Source organism: Dreissena polymorpha, chromosome 2 (genome assembly GCF_020536995.1).
Source record: "Dreissena polymorpha isolate Duluth1 chromosome 2, UMN_Dpol_1.0, whole genome shotgun sequence".
Lineage (NCBI taxonomy): Eukaryota > Metazoa > Mollusca > Bivalvia > Myida > Dreissenidae > Dreissena > Dreissena polymorpha.
The window spans coordinates 24,299,429-24,323,592 of NC_068356.1; the positions used below are offsets into that span (position 1 = coordinate 24,299,429).

The following is a 24,164-nucleotide window of genomic DNA, read 5'->3' on the forward strand; positions in this document are numbered from 1 at the left end:
AATTAGCCTATGCAGTCTACACAATCTTGGGTTCAATTCAAGTGTGTAAAGTGTGGTCCCATATTAGCCTATGCAGTCTACACAATCTTGGGTTCAATTCAAGTGTGTAAAGTGTGGTCCCAAATTAGCCTGTGCCATCTACACAATCTTGGGTTCAATTCAAGTGTGTCAAGTGTGGTCCCAAATTAGCCTATGCAGTCTACACAATCTTGGGTTCAATTCAAGTGTGTAAAGTGTGGTCCCAAATTAGCCTGTGCAGTCTACACAATCTTGGGTTCAATTCAAGTGTGTAAAGTGTGGTCCCATATTAGCCTATGCAGTCTACACAATCTTGGGTTCAATTCAAGTGTGTAAAGTGTGGTCCCAAATTAGCCTGTGCCGTCTACACAATCTTGGGTTCAATTCAAGTGTGTAAAGTGTGGTCCCAAATTAGCCTATGCAGTCTACACAATCTTGGGTTCAATTCAAGTGTGTAAAGTGTGGTCCCAAATTAGCCTGTGCAGTCTACACAATCTTGGGTTCAATTCAAGTGTGTAAAGTGTGGTCCCAAATTAGCCTATGCAGTCTACACAATCTTGGGTTCAATTCAAGTGTGTAAAGTGTGGTCCCAAATTAGCCTATGCAGTCTACACAATCTTGGGTTCAATTCAAGTGTGTAAAGTGTGGTCCCAAATTAGCCTGTGCAGTCTACACAATCTTATCAGGTACGATACTTTCAGCTTTTATTGTATTTTTCGTTTTTTGGGAAGACACTTCTTGACGAAAAAACCTAGTAAAGGCGGAAAGTGCCTTCCGTGATAAGCATGTTGGGACTGCAGACAACACTTTACGCACATGCATTTAACATTCTTTTCACAGAGCAAGTCTCATTTTATGTAGCTGAGATGTGGGTGACCTTCCGTGACAGAAATGAACCGATGTTCACCAACCTATTCTCTCACTTAACGACTAAGACTCAAATAAATATACCTGTTAACACAATGTAATTATTTATTTTATCCAAAAATCACACCAAAGGCTTTGGTTTAGGATTTTTAAGCTTTATAATTTAAGATATGAAAGTGAAAACATTAACATAAACTAAAAAGCTTCTTTCAGCACTCAACTAATAGTCAATATCTAAAACAAAGAAAAATTATGTTTCAGAACATTGCATTTGTCATATTTCAATATATCTCAATATATTATGTTGCTATTAAATGTTCTATTCAAACATTAAATCCAGTTTCCCTTCATATGTAAATGTGGGTATGGCTAGACACACAAGAAAGCAAAGCTAACAGGCATTACAACATGAACACCATATCAATACAACCATCCCACAACTGACTTGAGCATGCAGATTTTGCTATAAAAAAAAGCAACACAGGGCTTTGCAAGCAAGTTAAAACGGATACAGACTGTTTCAATCAGTACAAAAACCAGGGATCAAAATTGCACATTACTAGTCTACATTAGTTTCTCTACAACTACACACAGTAAGTGACATACCATTTTCGTTCGAATTAAAGCACATGCCCTAATTAACGCGTATCCACAAATTTTCTAAAAAAAATTGTTGCCGTTTAAGCGACAAATAAAAAAGAAACAAATGGCTCAGTGTGCATCAATTGTTCACCGCCATCAAAACTAGTTTGTTACAATATCAGACTCAGCAGTCACTTATTTCTGATTCATTGTTTTTAGCAACATCATTCATTTAAATTCCCTCTGAAGGAATGTAGCCTTTTCTTTAACTTTGTTTCATATTTATACTTTTATATCAATGACTTTTTAATAAAATGGTTAGTAAACAAGCAATTGGCAAAAGTACTTACAAATAGGCATAATTAAATTTGCAATCCAAAACACATTCAAATATTATCGTTCAAATGAAGAAGTTAACACATTTTTTCTGCAAATTAACATCCCTAATACATTTCTTGTAAATCCTTGAGAACTGGTTAAAAGCGTGCACAAATTGTCTTCTCCATTAACCAAATAAAAACCTCATGCCATCCTCCAAGTCCGTAGTGGTTTGCGTATTTTCAAAACACCACTATTAACTTTAGTTGTTAATAGCGGGCAATGATGGCTCTTAAGCACTCACCTGAGTTCACAGAGACCAATTGTTGAAGACATGACCTGAGGCTTTAATTTTTGCCACTACATGACCCAGATTCAAAGATGGTCTTCATATTATCAAGATAAAACTTTTGCCAGACAAGGTTTTTCCACATTTTGACCTAGTGATCTTATTTTTGACACACACAACCCAGATTTATACTCAGCCAAAATAGCCTATCCTCAAGGTAATAATTCTCACCAAGTTTCATCAAGATTGAGTGATAATTGTGGCCATTTGAGAAGGAATGGGAGGTTTTTCTAGGATTTGACCTGGTGACCTAGTGTTTGTACACATCCGATCCAAATTACGACTCAGCTAAGTTATTGTCAAAACAAGACTTTTGCCAAGCAATATGTCCCCTACCGGCTCCACCATTGTCAGATTTTTTTTATTTGTTGCCATAGCAACCAGAATTTTTGACGTAGGAACAAAATTGAATGACATGCATAATAATCATATTGCCATCTATCCATGTTTCAATTTTCATGACAAAAAATGAAGAACTTTTAAAGTTATCGCAAGATCCAGAAAAGTGTGCAGGATCCACCATTTTCAGCAGTATTTCTAGTCTATTTGTTGCCATAGCAACCAGAATTCTTGACGTAGGAACAAAATGAAATGACGCGCATAATCTCTATATTGCCATCTATCCATGTTTCAAGATTCATGAAAAAATATGAAGAACTTTTAAAGTTGTCGCAGGATCCAGAAAAGTGTGACAGACTCACAGAGCGCAAACCATAAGTCCCCTCCGGTGAAACCTGTAGGGGACAATAAACATTATGATAAAGTTTCAGCAAAACTGAGTCTTAAATGTTGCTTCTAGCGTGGTAACAAGGCTTTTGTAAGAAATGACCTAGTGATCCAGTCTTGGGTAACATGTGACCCAGATTCAGGCTAGATATTTTCCAGATAATTATACTGCCCAAGTTTCATCAAAATTAAGCCACAACTCAAGCCTCTTTGGTGGTAACACACAGGCGTTTTCTAAGATTTGACCAGTTTCCTAGATTAATGACCAACAAGACCCTGAGTCAAACTTGGCGTAGATATTGTTCAGATAAACATTCTGACAAAGTTTCATCAATATTGAGTCATAATTGTGGGCTAAAGAGGGGCAACAAGGTTTTTCTTACATTTGACCCAGTGATCTAGGTATAGGACACAGGTGACCAGATTCTTAGTTTGCCTTGTTATTGTCTAGAAAAACATTCTAATCATGTTTCATCAAGATTGAATGAACAAGAGATGTGTTTGTCAGAAACACAATGCCCCCTACTGTGCCACTTTGATTTTTTTTTTTACCTTTGACCTTGAAGGATGACCTTGACCATTCACCACTCAAAATGTGCAGCTCCATGAGATACACATGCATGCCAAATATCAAGTTGCTATCTTCAATACTGCAAAAGTTATTGTCAATTTTAAAGTTTTTGGACAGACAGACTGACTGACTGACAGACAGTTCAAATGCTATATGCCACCCTACCAGGGGAATAACAAGAGCTGTCAGAAGACAGCGCGCTCAACAATTCGACTGCTTGACAGTATAATGAAAGCCATCATGGGGAAATTGTTCATATTCAATAAGGTCAAGGTAAAATAGTCATATTCTAAGTGGAAGAGGACCATAATTGAAACATATTGATCACTTATGTTTTAAAGAAGTTGAAATTTATCGACAATTCTGAGTTGACAGGTATATTTTCTACAATCTATTGAAAATTTGTAAAGACATAAAACAAGGAAATTAGTTTTTATTTCAAGTTTGATAGCAATTATAGCTTGGGTTGGATGGTTGGACGGTCCTTAAAAAATAAAATACATAATTTTGTGTTTTTTTAATCATATTAAAAAAATATATTAATGTCTTTTTGGTTTGGGGGGGGGGGAGGGTGGATGGTTTGCGTGGAGTCCATTTTGGTATGTCAGGTAAGAGTTGTTTTGTCAAATTATGAATCAAATATGATCATAAGTAAGGAAGTTATGGCAATTTAAGCAAAATTTATTAATTTGACCTCAAGAGTCAAGGTCATTCAAAGGTCAAATTCAACTTGCCCGGCACAGTACCCTCATGATAGTAAGAAAGCAATAGCCTTGATAATTTAGAAGCAAAGTCGATGTAAACACAAAATGTAACAAAATATTCAAAGTTACTAAGACAAAAAGGGCCATAATTCCTTTAAAATGCCAACCAGAGTTATGCAACCTGCCCTGTACAGTCCCCTTATGATAGTTAGCAAGTTTTCCAAGCCTGAAAGCAATAGCTATGATACTTTAGGAGTAAAATGGACCAAAACACAAAACTTAACCAAATGTTCAATATTCTAAGTGGAACAAGGGCCGTAATTCTTGCAAAATGCTTGTTACAGTTGTCTGCTCTTGTTTATAGATTGGGGTCATATTGGTAAAGAAGTATGCAAAATATGAAAGCAATATGTCAAGGGACATAGAAAATATTTGAGGTGGTACGCAAACTTAAACATTCCAACGCTCACGCACACGGGAACGCCGATGTAGGGGTGAGTAGGATAACTCCACAATATATATTTCATATATAATAGTCGAGCTAAAAATGTGGCCTCTAGAGGGGTAAAAAGCTAAAAGATGATAAAGCCCACCAGATGTCTTACACCGCATAAAAGGTGAATACAATAGCTCATATTGAGCACACCTTAAGCACAACATTCTCAGGTGAGCTAGTATATGGACAAGGTATTCAGTTGCCTGAGGGCTCCTTATTTTTGATGTTTGGCAATTTGCATTATTGTATGTCTTATTACACAAGTGTGAATGTAATGAACAAAGAAGGCACAAAAATCTGGACTAAAATGGATTTAGTTTGAAAGTCAGATTACAATAACTTAGAGGATCTGCAGCGCATAATTTTGTTGTTTTATTACTTGAAGGCATTAAAGAAAATGCTTTTTTATGCAAACGAAACATTGGAATTTTTGCTTAATACTGTTTAAATAGTTTTTTGTGAGTTTTCAAAAAAAACATAACAAGCTGTTAGGCATATTCCTGATATTTCCATAATGGTAATAACTCCATAATATCCTGAGGAAAATGTTAACTGCAATTTATGTTAGTCAAATATCCGTCCCATAATGCATTTTATCCTCAGCAAAATGATTGCGCCTTTTCCAATCTATTAGAACGAATAAGGTACATAACACACTAAGGAGAAAATACGTTACCCCTGCTGGAGTCTGTAAGACAATTGTTATGAAGACCATGGAGAGAGATGATACATGAAATAAGGACATAATCAATACATAGGTCAATGTCTACTACATTATCTACTAGCATACATGTATCTTGAATGATTTTGACAAGTATTAATTTAATGTGTACACCAAAACCCTGCATAAAAACTATGTTGATTTAATGACCACCCTGCTAAGGGAGAAACTTTTTAAAGATCTGATAATTTTACCATGTAGTTCGATGGTTGGAAACATGAACATCCTGCTATTCTGTAATAGCACCACAAATAAAAGACCCGAAGTAAAAATAAATTATAAACAAAAGCACCGCCTTGAGTGTGCAGACCGCTCATCTATTTTTCTTTTTAAAGGTGTAGGGACCTATCTTAATTTCAATCACAAGGGAGAAAGGGGGTGGAGTGGAGAGGGGTGTATTGTGTGGGGGAGTGGTCGATTATTACATTATCTTCCAAAAATGCAAACCAAATGCAAACAAAAAAAAAAAATTATTTTGGGGGGGGGGGGGGGATGGGGGGGATTCTTGGGTGGGATGGTTGGACGGTATTTCAAAAATAAAATAATAAAAATAAATATGTGTTTTTTAACCATGTTTGAGAAGTGTTCGTCAGAAACACAATGCCCCCTATTGCGACGCTTTTTTTTTTGGACATTTGACCTTGAAGTATGACCTTGACCTTGAACTTCCACCACTCAAAATGTGCAGCTTTATGAGAACGCTGCTTTGAAATATTATTTTTTTGACCTTTGACCTTGAAGGATAACCTTGACCTTAAACATCCACCACTCAAAATGTGCAGCTTCATGATAACACCGCTTTGAAAAAAAGTTTATTATGACCTTTGACCTTGAAGGATGACCTTGACCTTGAACTTCCACCACTCAAAATGTGCAGCTTCATGAGAACGCCGCTTTGAATTATTAATTTTTTGACCTTTGACCTTGAAGGATGACCTTGACATTGAAGAATGACCTTGACCTTGAACTTCAACCACTCAAAATGTACAGCTTCATGAGAACGCCGCTTTGAATTTTTATTTTATTTTTTTTTTGACCTTGAAGGATGACCTTGACCTTGAACTTCCACCACTCAAAATGTGCAGCTTCATGATATACACATGCATGCCAAATATCAAGTTGCTATCTTCAATATTAAAAAAGTTATGGCCATTGTTAAAGTTTTCGGACGGACAGACGCCATATTTTTGACATTTGACCTTGAAGGATGACCTTGACCTTCACCTTGCACCACTCAAAATGTTCAGCACCATGAGATACACATGCATGCCAAATATCAAGTTGCTATCTTTAATATTGAAAAATTTATGGCGAATGTTAAAGTTTTCGGACGGACAGACGCCATAAATTTGACATTTGACCTTGAAGGATGACCTTGACCTTTCACCACTCAAAATGTGCAGCTCCATGAGATACACATGCATGCCAAATATCAAGTTGCTATCTTCAATAGACAAAAAGTTATGGCCAATGTTAAAGTTTTTTTCGGACTGACAGACAGACTGACTGACATTCTGACGGACAGTTCAACTGCTATATGCCACCCTACCGGGGGCATAAAAATTATTTTTTTGGGGTGGGGGGGGGGGGGGTATAGTGTGAGGGTGTGGTGGTCATTTATTTGATGATCTTTTAAAAAAAAATGGGGGGGATTGAGTGGGGATTTTTTTTTAGGGGGGGGGGGGGCGTGGGGGATGGTTTGGGTGGAGTCTATTGTGGTATGTCAGGTAAGAGTTGTTTTGTCAAAGTATCAATCAAATCTAATCATAAAAAAGAAGTTATGGCAGTTTTAGCAAAATTTAATAATTTGACCTTGAGAGTCAAGGTCATTCAAAGGTCAAGGTAAAATTCAACTTGCCAGGTACAGTACCCTCATGATAGCATGAAAGTATTTGAAGTTTGAAAGCAGTAGCCTTGATACTTTAGAAGTAAAATCTAAACACAAAATGTAACCACATATTCAAAGTGACTAAGTCAAAAAAGGGCCATAAGTACGTAAAAATGACAACCAGAGTTATGCAACTTGTCCTATACTGTCCCCTTATGATAGTTTGCGAGTGTTCCAAGTATGAAAGCGATATCTATGATACTATAGGGGTAAAGTGGACCAAAACACAAAAATCAACTAAATTTTCAAGTATAAAGGGCCCATAATTCCGTCAAAATGCCAGTCAGAGTTATATTACTTTGCCTGCACAGTCCCCTTACCATAGTTAGTAAGTGTTGCAAGTATGAAAGCAATAGCTTTGATATTTTTGGAAAAAAGTGGACCTAAACACAAAACTTAACCAAATTTTCAATTTTCTAAGTATAAAAAGGGCACATATTCTGTCAAAATGCTAGTCAGAGTTACATAACTTTGCCTGCACAGTCTCCTTATGATAGTTAGTAAGTGTTTGCAAGTTTGAAAGCAATAGCTTTGATACTTAAGGAATAAAATGGACCTTAACACAAAACTTAACCAAAATTTTCAATTTTCTTAGTATAAAAAGGGCACATAATTCTATCAAAATGCAAGCCAGAGTTATCTAACTTTGCCTGCCCAGTCCCCTCATGATAGTTAGTAAGTGTACCAAGTTTGAATGCAATAGCATTGATACTTTATGAGAAAAGTGGACCTAAACGCAAAACTTAACCGGACAGCGCTACGCCAAGGTGATGACAATAGCTCATAATTTTTTTTCAAAAAATAGATGAGCTAAAAACGGCCAAATTTTATATAAACAAAACAACTTTAAAAATATGCATGTAAATAATTTACATGAAAAAGATAAAATAAAACATGCATGCCCCCCATATGGGCTGTCAGTTGTTGTGGCAGCCATTGCTGGAATACGTTTTTTGTCACTGTGACCTTGACCTTTGACCTAGTGACCTGAAAATCAATAGGGGTCATCTGCCTGTCATGATCAATGTACCTATGAAGTTTCATGATCCTAGGCATAAGCATTCTTGAGTTATCATCCGGAAACCATTTTACTTTTTCGAGTCACTGTGACCTTGACCTTTGACCTAGTGACCTGAAAATCAATAGGGGTGATCTGCCAGTCATGATCAATGTTCCTATGAAGTTTCATGATCCTAGGCGTAAGTATTCTTGAGTGATCATCCAGAAACCACTTTACTGTTTCGAGTCACTGTGACCTTGACCTTTGACCTAGTGACCTGAAAATCAATAGGGGTCATCTGCCAGTCATGATCAATGTACCTATGAAGTTTCATGATCCTAGGCGTAAGCATTCGTGAGTTATCATCCCAAAACCATTTTACTATTTCGAGTCACAGTGACCTTTACCTTTGACCTAGTGACCTGAAAATCAATAGGGGTTATTTGCCAGTCATGATCAATGTACCTAAGAAGTTTCATAATCCTAGGCCTAAGCATTCTTGAGTTATCATCCGGAAACCATTTTATTATTTCGAGTCACTGTGACCTTGACCTTTGACCTAGTGACCTGAAAATCAATAGGGGTCATCTGCCAGTCATGATCAATGTACCTATGAAGTTTCATGATCCTAGGTCTAAGGGTTCTTGAGTTATCATCCGGAAACCATCTGGTGGACAGACAGACCGACGGACCGACGGACATGTGCAAAACAATATAGCCCCTCTTCTTCGAAGGGGGGCATAAAAATACATTGTTGTTTTATTAATCTTATTAATTTTTTTTTATCTAAAATGAATTAATAATAAATACATTGAAAGCTTGTACATGTATGTTAGCATCTTCGAATTTGGTTAGATGCCATACCTCACTTAAATGACCACCCCTCTAAGAAGAGCTGTCAGAGAACAGCGCGCTCGACTATTCGAGTGCTTGACAGTATAATGTAAGCCATCATGGGGAAATTGTTCATATTCAAGAATTTATTAGATGATCTTTCAAATATAAAAAAAGGAAAAAAAAATTGGGGGGGGGGGGGAAAGGGGGGGGGGGTAGGGGGGAGAGAGGGGGGTATAATGTGGGGTGTGGTAATTTATAAGATGATGTTTAAAAAAAAAAAATTGGGGGCGGGTGGGGGTAGGGACTGGTGGGGGTGAGAAGGGGGTATAATGTGGGGTGTGGTAATTTATTAGATGATGGGTTAAAAAAAAAATTGGGGGGGTGGGGGAGGTTGGGGGGGGGGGGATTCTGGGTAGGGGTGTGGGGTATTGTTTGTGTGGAATCCATTGTGGTATTCAGGTAAGTGTTGTTTTGTCAAAGTAATAATATAATGTGATCATTAATAAAGAAATTATGGCAATTTAAGCAAAATGTTCAATTATCTAAGTGTAAAAGGAGCCATAATTGTCAAAATGTTTGATACAGTGGTCTGCTCTTGTTTATAGGTTGGGGTTATGTTGGTAAACAAGTATGAAACATATAAAAGCAATATATCAAAGGATATAGGAAATATTTGGGGTAGTACGCAAACTTTAACATATATTTATCAATAATATGCATATTCTAAGTATAAAAGGGGAAATAATTATAACAAAATGCTTGATATAGTTGTCTGCTCTTGTTTATAGGTTGGGGTGATGTTGGTAAACAAGTATGCAAAATATGACAGCAATATGTCAAGGGACAATGAAAATAAATGGGGTAGTACGAAAACTTTAACATTTGCTGCATATTCTAAGTGGAAAAGGGGCCTTAATTATGACAAAATGCTTGATAGAGTTGTCTGCTCTTGTTTAAAGGTTGGGGTCATGTTGGTAAACAAGTATGCAAAATATGAAAGCAATATGTCAAGGGACAATGAAAATAATTGGGGTAGTACGAAAACTTTAACAATTGCACGCTAACGCTAACACTAACGCTAACGCTTACGCCAGGGTGAGTAGGATAGCTCCACTATATATATTTCATATATAATAGTCAAGCTAATAAAACCAGTTATATTCAGACTCTCAAGTTGTCACGTTAGTGGGAATTAAATGTGTATTACTTTCCCCCCCCCCCCAATATTTATGTAATATATACACTTTAAAATGCATGTACACAAGATATAAACTACAAAAACAAAATTATCAATCTATTTGCCTGTATTGTGTTTGTATACCAATACATGCAAACTACCTTAAATCTGATAACCAATTATTAAACAAGAGCACCGCATAACGGGTGCCACACTCGGCTGCGAAAGCTTGTCAGATTTTTTTTTTTTTTTTTTTTTTTAGAGGTCACAGTGACCTTGACCTTTGACCTAGTGACCCATAATGGGTGTGGCATGTAGAACTCATCAAGGTGCATCTACATATGAAGTTTCAAAGTTATAGGTGGAAGCACTTTGATTTTAGAGACAATGTTAAGGTTTTTGTTAAAGTTTTATATTAGAGGTCACAGTGACCTTGAACTTTGCCCTAGTGACCCAAAAAAGGGCGTGGCATGTAGAACTCATCAAGGTGCAACTACATATGAAGTTTCAAAGTTGTAGGTGGAAGCACTTTGATTTTAGAGCCTATGTTAAAGTTTGATATTAGAGGTCACAGTGACCTTGACCTTTGACCAAGTGACCCAAAAATGGATGTGGCATGTAGAACTCATCAAGGTGCATCTACAAATGAAGTTTTAATGTTGTAGGTGGAAGCACTTTGATTTTAGAGGCAATGTTAAGGTTTTTGTTAAAGTTTTATATTAGAGGTCACAGTGCCCTTGACCTTTGACCTAGTGACCCAAAAATGGGTGTGGCATGTAGAACTCATCAAGGTGCAACTACATATGAAGTTTTAAAGTTGTAGGTGGAAGCACTTTGATTTTAGAGCCAATGTTAAAGTTTTAGCACGACGCCTACAGCGGACATCGGACGGCGGACATTGGACGGCGGACATCGGACGGCGGACAAGCTGGCTATAACAATAGCTCGGGTTTTCTCTGAAAACAGCCTCGCTAAAAATCACCAGAATATTGCAACAAGAGGGCCCTGAGGTTCATAGGTCACTCACCTGAAATATTAACATTAAGAATTTGAAAAATAAATAGATTTTGTGGTAATCTAGCTACTAGGTTTTGGACTCCGCATGGCACTGTGTTAAACTCACATGATATACCATTGGGAAAAGTGTTATAACTATGGACAACTTAAAAGAAAAGAAATTGTTTGATCCTGCTTGACAAAGTTGTTAACCCAGCTTATTAAAATATAATATAATTGCATCAAATATTCTGACCAAATAACAAAAAGGTAAATACATTTAATGTTTTGAATGTGAACAATTTGACCTAAAGACCTTGTATGAACCAAACATGGCCTTGTTGCCTCACACTCAGTTTCATAACAAAATATGACTTCACAAACTCATGATAAGCATGTTTAACTCATGATGAGCATGTTATGCATATGTGAGCTTAAAAGGCTGAAATCCAGATCCAAATTCATTATAAACAGAAATTATTCCTCTTGTGATTTCTTAGTACATTGAGAGACTACCAGACAAAACATCCCCATTCTATATGCATGACATTCATTATACATTACCCTTGTCTAAGTCTGCAAGAAAATATCCATACTTAAATAGCACTCTACCACAAAATAGAGACAACATCAGCAAAACGCTTAATGATAACAGGAAACAAGGCTAAAAATAATAAAATGATAATAATTTTAGTCTATTAAAATACTATTAAGCTGCAATATAGAAATAATGTTATTCAAATGTATTTCAGAGGTAAATATATAGACAATGAATAAATAATTTTAATAACAAAATATGAACAATAGAACAAGGCATGTAACAGGATTTGACATATGCACCCAAAGCATATGCTACTCAGGGGATGGGGAATGACTAGAAATGTGTCACAGTGATGTCCCTAGACATGCTTGGACAAAGAAACATCCACTACCGTATTTTCCCTTGTATAGCGCGCAGTTTTTTACCTTCAAATTTCAAAATAAAAATTCGGTGCGCGTAATACATTGACACAATCAAGTTGCTATCTTCAATATTAAAAAAGTTATGGCCATTGTTAAAGTTTTCGGACGGACAGACGCCATATTTTTGACATTTGACCTTGAAGGATGACCTTGACCTTCACCTTGCACCACTCAAAATGTTCAGCACCATGAGATACACATGCATGCCAAATATCAAGTTGCTATCTTTAATATTGAAAAATTTATGGCGAATGTTAAAGTTTTCGGACGGACAGACGCCATAAATTTGACATTTGACCTTGAAGGATGACCTTGACCTTTCACCACTAAAAATGTGCAGCTCCATGAGATACACATGCATGCCAAATATCAAGTTGCTATCTTCAATAGACAAAAAGTTATGGCCAATGTTAAAGTTTTTTTCGGACTGACAGACAGACTGACTGACATTCTGACGGACAGTTCAACTGCTATATGCCACCCTACCGGGGGCATAAAAATTATTTTTTTGGGGTGGGGGGGGGGTATAGTGTGAGGGTGTGGTGGTCATTTATTTGATGATCTTTTAAAAAAAAATGGGGGGGATTGAGTGGGGATTTTTTTTTTAGGGGGGGGGGGGGGCGTGGGGGATGGTTTGGGTGGAGTCTATTGTGGTATGTCAGGTAAGAGTTGTTTTGTCAAAGTATCAATCAAATCTAATCATAAAAAAGAAGTTATGGCAGTTTTAGCAAAATTTAATAATTTGACCTTGAGAGTCAAGGTCATTCAAAGGTCAAGGTAAAATTCAACTTGCCAGGTACAGTACCCTCATGATAGCATGAAAGTATTTGAAGTTTGAAAGCAGTAGCCTTGATACTTTAGAAGTAAAATCTAAACACAAAATGTAACCACATATTCAAAGTGACTAAGTCAAAAAAGGGCCATAAGTACGTAAAAATGACAACCAGAGTTATGCAACTTGTCCTATACTGTCCCCTTATGATAGTTTGCGAGTGTTCCAAGTATGAAAGCGATATCTATGATACTATAGGGGTAAAGTGGACCAAAACACAAAAATCAACTAAATTTTCAAGTATAAAGGGCCCATAATTCCGTCAAAATGCCAGTCAGAGTTATATTACTTTGCCTGCACAGTCCCCTTACCATAGTTAGTAAGTGTTGCAAGTATGAAAGCAATAGCTTTGATATTTTTGGAAAAAAGTGGACCTAAACACAAAACTTAACCAAATTTTCAATTTTCTAAGTATAAAAAGGGCACATAATTCTGTCAAAATGCTAGTCAGAGTTACATAACTTTGCCTGCACAGTCTCCTTATGATAGTTAGTAAGTGTTGCAAGTTTGAAAGCAATAGCTTTGATACTTAAGGAATAAAATGGACCTTAACACAAAACTTAACCAAAATTTTCAATTTTCTTAGTATAAAAAGGGCACATAATTCTATCAAAATGCAAGCCAGAGTTATCTAACTTTGCCTGCCCAGTCCCCTCATGATAGTTAGTAAGTGTACCAAGTTTGAATGCAATAGCATTGATACTTTATGAGAAAAGTGGACCTAAACGCAAAACTTAACCGGACAGCGCTACGCCAAGGTGATGACAATAGCTCATAATTTTTTTTCAAAAAATAGATGAGCTAAAAACGGCCAAATTTTATATAAACAAAACAACTTTAAAAATATGCATGTAAATAATTTACATGAAAAAGATAAAATAAAACATGCATGCCCCCCATATGGGCTGTCAGTTGTTGTGGCAGCCATTGCTGGAATACGTTTTTTGTCACTGTGACCTTGACCTTTGACCTAGTGACCTGAAAATCAATAGGGGTCATCTGCCTGTCATGATCAATGTACCTATGAAGTTTCATGATCCTAGGCATAAGCATTCTTGAGTTATCATCCGGAAACCATTTTACTTTTTCGAGTCACTGTGACCTTGACCTTTGACCTAGTGACCTGAAAATCAATAGGGGTGATCTGCCAGTCATGATCAATGTTCCTATGAAGTTTCATGATCCTAGGCGTAAGTATTCTTGAGTGATCATCCAGAAACCACTTTACTGTTTCGAGTCACTGTGACCTTGACCTTTGACCTAGTGACCTGAAAATCAATAGGGGTCATCTGCCAGTCATGATCAATGTACCTATGAAGTTTCATGATCCTAGGCGTAAGCATTCGTGAGTTATCATCCCAAAACCATTTTACTATTTCGAGTCACAGTGACCTTTACCTTTGACCTAGTGACCTGAAAATCAATAGGGGTTATTTGCCAGTCATGATCAATGTACCTAAGAAGTTTCATAATCCTAGGCCTAAGCATTCTTGAGTTATCATCCGGAAACCATTTTATTATTTCGAGTCACTGTGACCTTGACCTTTGACCTAGTGACCTGAAAATCAATAGGGGTCATCTGCCAGTCATGATCAATGTACCTATGAAGTTTCATGATCCTAGGTCTAAGGGTTCTTGAGTTATCATCCGGAAACCATCTGGTGGACAGACAGACCGACGGACCGACGGACATGTGCAAAACAATATAGCCCCTCTTCTTCGAAGGGGGGCATAAAAATACATTGTTGTTTTATTAATCTTATTAATTTTTTTTATCTAAAATGAATTAATAATAAATACATTGAAAGCTTGTACATGTATGTTAGCATCTTCGAATTTGGTTAGATGCCATACCTCACTTAAATGACCACCCCTCTAAGAAGAGCTGTCAGAGAACAGCGCGCTCGACTATTCGAGTGCTTGACAGTATAATGTAAGCCATCATGGGGAAATTGTTCATATCAAGAATTTATTAGATGATCTTTCAAATATAAAAAAAGGAAAAAAAAAATTGGGGGGGGGGGAAAGGGGGGGGGGTAGGGGGGAGAGAGGGGGGTATAATGTGGGGTGTGGTAATTTATAAGATGATGTTTAAAAAAAAAAAAATTGGGGGCGGGTGGGGGTAGGGACTGGTGGGGGTGAGAAGGGGGTATAATGTGGGGTGTGGTAATTTATTAGATGATGGGTTAAAAAAAAAATTGGGGGGGTGGGGGAGGTTGGGGGGGGGGGGATTCTGGGTAGGGGTGTGGGGGTATTGTTTGTGTGGAATCCATTGTGGTATTCAGGTAAGTGTTGTTTTGTCAAAGTAATAATATAATGTGATCATTAATAAAGAAATTATGGCAATTTAAGCAAAATGTTCAATTATCTAAGTGTAAAAGGAGCCATAATTGTCAAAATGTTTGATACAGTGGTCTGCTCTTGTTTATAGGTTGGGGTTATGTTGGTAAACAAGTATGAAACATATAAAAGCAATATATCAAAGGATATAGGAAATATTTGGGGTAGTACGCAAACTTTAACATATATTTATCAATAATATGCATATTCTAAGTATAAAAGGGGAAATAATTATAACAAAATGCTTGATATAGTTGTCTGCTCTTGTTTATAGGTTGGGGTGATGTTGGTAAACAAGTATGCAAAATATGACAGCAATATGTCAAGGGACAATGAAAATAAATGGGGTAGTACGAAAACTTTAACATTTGCTGCATATTCTAAGTGGAAAAGGGGCCTTAATTATGACAAAATGCTTGATAGAGTTGTCTGCTCTTGTTTAAAGGTTGGGGTCATGTTGGTAAACAAGTATGCAAAATATGAAAGCAATATGTCAAGGGACAATGAAAATAATTGGGGTAGTACGAAAACTTTAACAATTGCACGCTAACGCTAACACTAACGCTAACGCTTACGCCAGGGTGAGTAGGATAGCTCCACTATATATATTTCATATATAATAGTCAAGCTAATAAAACCAGTTATATTCAGACTCTCAAGTTGTCACGTTAGTGGGAATTAAATGTGTATTACTTTCCCCCCCCCCCAATATTTATGTAATATATACACTTTAAAATGCATGTACACAAGATATAAACTACAAAAACAAAATTATCAATCTATTTGCCTGTATTGTGTTTGTATACCAATACATGCAAACTACCTTAAATCTGATAACCAATTATTAAACAAGAGCACCGCATAACGGGTGCCACACTCGGCTGCGAAAGCTTGTCAGATTTTTTTTTTTTTTTTTTTTTTTTTAGAGGTCACAGTGACCTTGACCTTTGACCTAGTGACCCATAATGGGTGTGGCATGTAGAACTCATCAAGGTGCATCTACATATGAAGTTTCAAAGTTATAGGTGGAAGCACTTTGATTTTAGAGACAATGTTAAGGTTTTTGTTAAAGTTTTATATTAGAGGTCACAGTGACCTTGAACTTTGCCCTAGTGACCCAAAAAAGGGCGTGGCATGTAGAACTCATCAAGGTGCAACTACATATGAAGTTTCAAAGTTGTAGGTGGAAGCACTTTGATTTTAGAGCCTATGTTAAAGTTTGATATTAGAGGTCACAGTGACCTTGACCTTTGACCAAGTGACCCAAAAATGGATGTGGCATGTAGAACTCATCAAGGTGCATCTACAAATGAAGTTTTAATGTTGTAGGTGGAAGCACTTTGATTTTAGAGGCAATGTTAAGGTTTTTGTTAAAGTTTTATATTAGAGGTCACAGTGCCCTTGACCTTTGACCTAGTGACCCAAAAATGGGTGTGGCATGTAGAACTCATCAAGGTGCAACTACATATGAAGTTTTAAAGTTGTAGGTGGAAGCACTTTGATTTTAGAGCCAATGTTAAGTTTTAGCACGACGCCTACAGCGGACATCGGACGGCGGACATTGGACGGCGGACATCGGACGGCGGACAAGCTGGCTATAACAATAGCTCGGGTTTTCTCTGAAAACAGCCTCGCTAAAAATCACCAGAATATTGCAACAAGAGGGCCCTGAGGTTCATAGGTCACTCACCTGAAATATTAACATTAAGAATTTGAAAAATAAATAGATTTTGTGGTAATCTAGCTACTAGGTTTTGGACTCCGCATGGCACTGTGTTAAACTCACATGATATACCATTGGGAAAAGTGTTATAACTATGGACAACTTAAAAGAAAAGAAATTGTTTGATCCTGCTTGACAAAGTTGTTAACCCAGCTTATTAAAATATAATATAATTGCATCAAATATTCTGACCAAATAACAAAAAGGTAAATACATTTAATGTTTTGAATGTGAACAATTTGACCTAAAGACCTTGTATGAACCAAACATGGCCTTGTTGCCTCACACTCAGTTTCATAACAAAATATGACTTCACAAACTCATGATAAGCATGTTTAACTCATGATGAGCATGTTATGCATATGTGAGCTTAAAAGGCTGAAATCCAGATCCAAATTCATTATAAACAGAAATTATTCCTCTTGTGATTTCTTAGTACATTGAGAGACTACCAGACAAAACATCCCCATTCTATATGCATGACATTCATTATACATTACCCTTGTCTAAGTCTGCAAGAAAATATCCATACTTAAATAGCACTCTACCACAAAATAGAGACAACATCAGCAAAACGCTTAATGATAACAGGAAACAAGGCTAAAAATAATAAAATGATAATAATTTTAGTCTATTAAAATACTATTAAGCTGCAATATAGAAATAATGTTATTCAAATGTATTTCAGAGGTAAATATATAGACAATGAATAAATAATTTTAATAACAAAATATGAACAATAGAACAAGGCATGTAACAGGATTTGACATATGCACCCAAAGCATATGCTACTCAGGGGATGGGGAATGACTAGAAATGTGTCACAGTGATGTCCCTAGACATGCTTGGACAAAGAAACATCCACTACCGTATTTTCCCTTGTATAGCGCGCAGTTTTTTACCTTCAAATTTCAAAATAAAAATTCGGTGCGCGTAATACATTGACACAATCAAGTTGCTATCTTCAATATTAAAAAAGTTATGGCCATTGTTAAAGTTTTCGGACGGACAGACGCCATATTTTTGACATTTGACCTTGAAGGATGACCTTGACCTTCACCTTGCACCACTCAAAATGTTCAGCACCATGAGATACACATGCATGCCAAATATCAAGTTGCTATCTTTAATATTGAAAAATTTATGGCGAATGTTAAAGTTTTCGGACGGACAGACGCCATAAATTTGACATTTGACCTTGAAGGATGACCTTGACCTTTCACCACTAAAAATGTGCAGCTCCATGAGATACACATGCATGCCAAATATCAAGTTGCTATCTTCAATAGACAAAAAGTTATGGCCAATGTTAAAGTTTTTTTCGGACTGACAGACAGACTGACTGACATTCTGACGGACAGTTCAACTGCTATATGCCACCCTACCGGGGGCATAAAAATTATTTTTTTGGGGTGGGGGGGGGGTATAGTGTGAGGGTGTGGTGGTCATTTATTTGATGATCTTTTAAAAAAAAATGGGGGGGATTGAGTGGGGATTTTTTTTTTAGGGGGGGGGGGGGGCGTGGGGGATGGTTTGGGTGGAGTCTATTGTGGTATGTCAGGTAAGAGTTGTTTTGTCAAAGTATCAATCAAATCTAATCATAAAAAGAAGTTATGGCAGTTTTAGCAAAATTTAATAATTTGACCTTGAGAGTCAAGGTCATTCAAAGGTCAAGGTAAAATTCAACTTGCCAGGTACAGTACCCTCATGATAGCATGAAAGTATTTGAAGTTTGAAAGCAGTAGCCTTGATACTTTAGAAGTAAAATCTAAACACAAAATGTAACCACATATTCAAAGTGACTAAGTCAAAAAAGGGCCATAAGTACGTAAAATGACAACCAGAGTTATGCAACTTGTCCTATACTGTCCCCTTATGATAGTTTGCGAGTGTTCCAAGTATGAAAGCGATATCTATGATACTATAGGGGTAAAGTGGACCAAAACACAAAAATCAACTAAATTTTCAAGTATAAAGGGCCCATAATTCCGTCAAAATGCCAGTCAGAGTTATATTACTTTGCCTGCACAGTCCCCTTACCATAGTTAGTAAGTGTTGCAAGTATGAAAGCAATAGCTTTGATATTTTTGGAAAAAAGTGGACCTAAACACAAAACTTAACCAAATTTTCAATTTTCTAAGTATAAAAAGGGCACATAATTCTGTCAAAATGCTAGTCAGAGTTACATAACTTTGCCTGCACAGTCTCCTTATGATAGTTAGTAAGTGTTGCAAGTTTGAAAGCAATAGCTTTGATACTTAAGGAATAAAATGGACCTTAACACAAAACTTAACCAAAATTTTCAATTTTCTTAGTATAAAAAGGGCACATAATTCTATCAAAATGCAAGCCAGAGTTATCTAACTTTGCCTGCCCAGTCCCCTCATGATAGTTAGTAAGTGTACCAAGTTTGAATGCAATAGCATTGATACTTTATGAGAAAAGTGGACCTAAACGCAAAACTTAACCGGACAGCGCTACGCCAAGGTGATGACAATAGCTCATAATTTTTTTTCAAAAAATAGATGAGCTAAAAACGGCCAAATTTTATATAAACAAAACAACTTTAAAAATATGCATGTAAATAATTTACATGAAAAGATAAAATAAAACATGCATGCCCCCCATATGGGCTGTCAGTTGTTGTGGCAGCCATTGCTGGAATACGTTTTTTGTCACTGTGACCTTGACCTTTGACCTAGTGACCTGAAAATCAATAGGGGTCATCTGCCTGTCATGATCAATGTACCTATGAAGTTTCATGATCCTAGGCATAAGCATTCTTGAGTTATCATCCGGAAACCATTTTACTTTTTCGAGTCACTGTGACCTTGACCTTTGACCTAGTGACCTGAAAATCAATAGGGGTGATCTGCCAGTCATGATCAATGTTCCTATGAAGTTTCATGATCCTAGGCGTAAGTATTCTTGAGTGATCATCCAGAAACCACTTTACTGTTTCGAGTCACTGTGACCTTGACCTTTGACCTAGTGACCTGAAAATCAATAGGGGTCATCTGCCAGTCATGATCAATGTACCTATGAAGTTTCATGATCCTAGGCGTAAGCATTCGTGAGTTATCATCCCAAAACCATTTTACTATTTCGAGTCACAGTGACCTTTACCTTTGACCTAGTGACCTGAAAATCAATAGGGGTTATTTGCCAGTCATGATCAATGTACCTAAGAAGTTTCATAATCCTAGGCCTAAGCATTCTTGAGTTATCATCCGGAAACCATTTTATTATTTCGAGTCACTGTGACCTTGACCTTTGACCTAGTGACCTGAAAATCAATAGGGGTCATCTGCCAGTCATGATCAATGTACCTATGAAGTTTCATGATCCTAGGTCTAAGGGTTCTTGAGTTATCATCCGGAAACCATCTGGTGGACAGACAGACCGACGGACCGACCGACATGTGCAAAACAATATAGCCCCTCTTCTTCGAAGGGGGGCATAAAAATACATTGTTGTTTTATTAATCTTATTAATTTTTTTTTATCTAAAATGAATTAATAATAAATACATTGAAAGCTTGTACATGTATGTTAGCATCTTCGAATTTGGTTAGATGCCATACCTCACTTAAATGACCACCCCTCTAAGAAGAGCTGTCAGAGAACAGCGCGCTCGACTATTCGAGTGCTTGACAGTATAATGTAAGCCATCATGGGGAAATTGTTCATATTCAAGAATTTATTAGATGATCTTTCAAATATATAAAAAGGAAAAAAAAATTGGGGGGGGGGAAAGGGGGGGGGGGGTAGGGGGGAGAGAGGGGGGTATAATGTGGGGTGTGGTAATTTATAAGATGATGTTTAAAAAAAAAAAATTGGGGGCGGGTGGGGGTAGGGACTGGTGGGGGTGAGAAGGGGGTATAATGTGGGGTGTGGTAATTTATTAGATGATGGGTTTAAAAAAAAATTGGGGGGTGGGGGAGGTTGGGGGGGGGGGATTCTGGTAGGGGTGTGGGGTATTGTTTGTGAGGAATCCATTGTGGTATTCAGGTAAGTGTTGTTTTGTCAAAGTAATAATATAATGTGATCATTAATAAGAAATTATGGCAATTTAAGCAAAATGTTCAATTATCTAAGTGTAAAAGGAGCCATAATTGTCAAAATGTTTGATACAGTGGTCTGCTCTTGTTTATAGGTTGGGGGTCATGTTGGTAAACAAGTATGAAACATATAAAAGCAATATATCAAAGGATATAGGAAATATTTGGGGTAGTACACAAACTTTAACATATATTTATCAATAATATGCATATTCTAAGTATAAAAGGGGAAATAATTATAACAAAATGCTTGATATAGTTGTCTGCTCTTGTTTATAGGTTGGGGTGATGTTGGTAAACAAGTATGCAAAATATGACAGCAATATGTCAAGGGACAATGAAAATAAATGGGGTAGTACGAAAACTTTAACATTTGCTGCATATTCTAAGTGGAAAAGGGGCCTTAATTATGACAAAATGCTTGATAGAGTTGTCTGCTCTTGTTTAAAGGTTGGGGTCATGTTGGTTAACAAGTATGCAAAATATGAAAGCAATATGTCAAGGGACAATGAAAATAATTGGGGTAGTACGAAAACTTTAACAATTGCACGCTAACGCTAACACTAACGCTAACGCTTACGCCAGGGTGAGTAGGATAGCTCCACTATATATATTTCATATATAATAGTCAAGCTAATAAAACCAGTTATATTCAGACTCTCAAGTTGTCACGTTAGTGGGAATTAAATGTGTATTACTTTTCCCCCCCCCCAATATTTATGTAATATATACACTTTAAAATGCATGTACACAAGATATAAACTAAAAAAACAAAATTATCAATCTATTTGCCTGTATTGTGTTTGTATACCAATACATGCAAACTACCTTAAATCTGATAACCAATTATTAAACAAGAGCACCGCATAACGGGTGCCACACTCGGCTGCGAAAGCTTGTCAGATTTTTTTTTTTTTTTTTTTTTTTAGAGGTCACAGTGACCTTGACCTTTGACCTAGTGACCCATAATGGGTGTGGCATGTAGAACTCATCAAGGTGCATCTACATATGAAGTTTCAAAGTTATAGGTGGAAGCACTTTGATTTTAGAGACAATGTTAAGGTTTTTGTTAAAGTTTTATATTAGAGGTCACAGTGACCTTGAACTTTGCCCTAGTGACCCAAAAAAGGGCGTGGCATGTAGAACTCATCAAGGTGCAACTACATATGAAGTTTCAAAGTTGTAGGTGGAAGCACTTTGATTTTAGAGCCTATGTTAAAGTTTGATATTAGAGGTCACAGTGACCTTGACCTTTGACCAAGTGACCCAAAAATGGATGTGGCATGTAGAACTCATCAAGGTGCATCTACATATGAAGTTTTAATGTTGTAGGTGGAAGCACTTTGATTTTAGAGGCAATGTTAAGGTTTTTGTTAAAGTTTTATATTAGAGGTCACAGTGCCCTTGACCTTTGACCTAGTGACCCAAAAATGGGTGTGGCATGTAGAACTCATCAAGGTGCAACTACATATGAAGTTTTAAAGTTGTAGGTGGAAGCACTTTGATTTTAGAGCCAATGTTAAAGTTTTAGCACGACGCCTACAGCGGACATCGGACGGCGGACATTGGACGGCGGACATCGGACGGCGGACAAGCTGGCTATAACAATAGCTCGGGTTTTCTCTGAAAACAGCCTCGCTAAAAATCACCAGAATATTGCAACAAGAGGGCCCTGAGGTTCATAGGTCACTCACCTGAAATATTAACATTAAGAATTTGAAAAATAAATAGATTTTGTGGTAATCTAGCTACTAGGTTTTGGACTCCGCATGGCACTGTGTTAAACTCACATGATATACCATTGGGAAAAGTGTTATAACTATGGACAACTTAAAAGAAAAGAAATTGTTTGATCCTGCTTGACAAAGTTGTTAACCCAGCTTATTAAAATATAATATAATTGCATCAAATATTCTGACCAAATAACAAAAAGGTAAATACATTTAATGTTTTGAATGTGAACAATTTGACCTAAAGACCTTGTATGAACCAAACATGGCCTTGTTGCCTCACACTCAGTTTCATAACAAAATATGACTTCACAAACTCATGATAAGCATGTTTAACTCATGATGAGCATGTTATGCATATGTGAGCTTAAAAGGCTGAAATCCAGATCCAAATTCATTATAAACAGAAATTATTCCTCTTGTGATTTCTTAGTACATTGAGAGACTACCAGACAAAACATCCCCATTCTATATGCATGACATTCATTATACATTACCCTTGTCTAAGTCTGCAAGAAAATATCCATACTTAAATAGCACTCTACCACAAAATAGAGACAACATCAGCAAAACGCTTAATGATAACAGGAAACAAGGCTAAAAATAATAAAATGATAATAATTTTAGTCTATTAAAATACTATTAAGCTGCAATATAGAAATAATGTTATTCAAATGTATTTCAGAGGTAAATATATAGACAATGAATAAATAATTTTTATAACAAAATATGAACAATAGAACAAGGCATGTCACAGGATTTGACATATGCACCCAAAGCATATGCTACTCAGGGGATGGGGAATGACTAGAAATGTGTCACAGTGATGTCCCTAGACATGCTTGGACAAAGAAACATCCACTACCGTATTTTCCCTTGTATAGCGCGCAGTTTTTTACCTTCAAATTTCAAAATAAAAATTTGGTGCGCGTAATACATTGACACAATGCTTTCCTGGTTGGTAAATTGCAAAAAAAAATTCCATTTCGTAATCGTAATTCTTCACAATTGCCGCCATTTTTTGTATTGCCGAAAACTACACCCTATAATGTTGTAGACTGAAGGGGCCGTTGTCGAAACAACAAATAGCGGGAAAGGGTAGGAATGAACGGGGTAGTAACAGTTTTGACAAAAAATAAAAGATGAAAAAAATGTCTTTGTTGGTGTTTTCACACTTCTTCATTGATTGTTCATGAAAAAAAATCGAGGTATATCGATCCCCGCGTCATCACGGTATTGTTTGTATAAGTTTTTAATTTCATGAAA

General features: G+C 36.7%; 1 protein-coding gene across 4 annotated transcripts in view; it reads right to left on the minus strand.

The window, feature by feature from the left end:
- The window catches only part of LOC127866258 (tuberin-like), a 133,673-nt gene that overhangs the window by 42,683 nt on the left and 66,826 nt on the right, over nucleotides 1-24,164 (minus strand). The window lies entirely within an intron of this gene.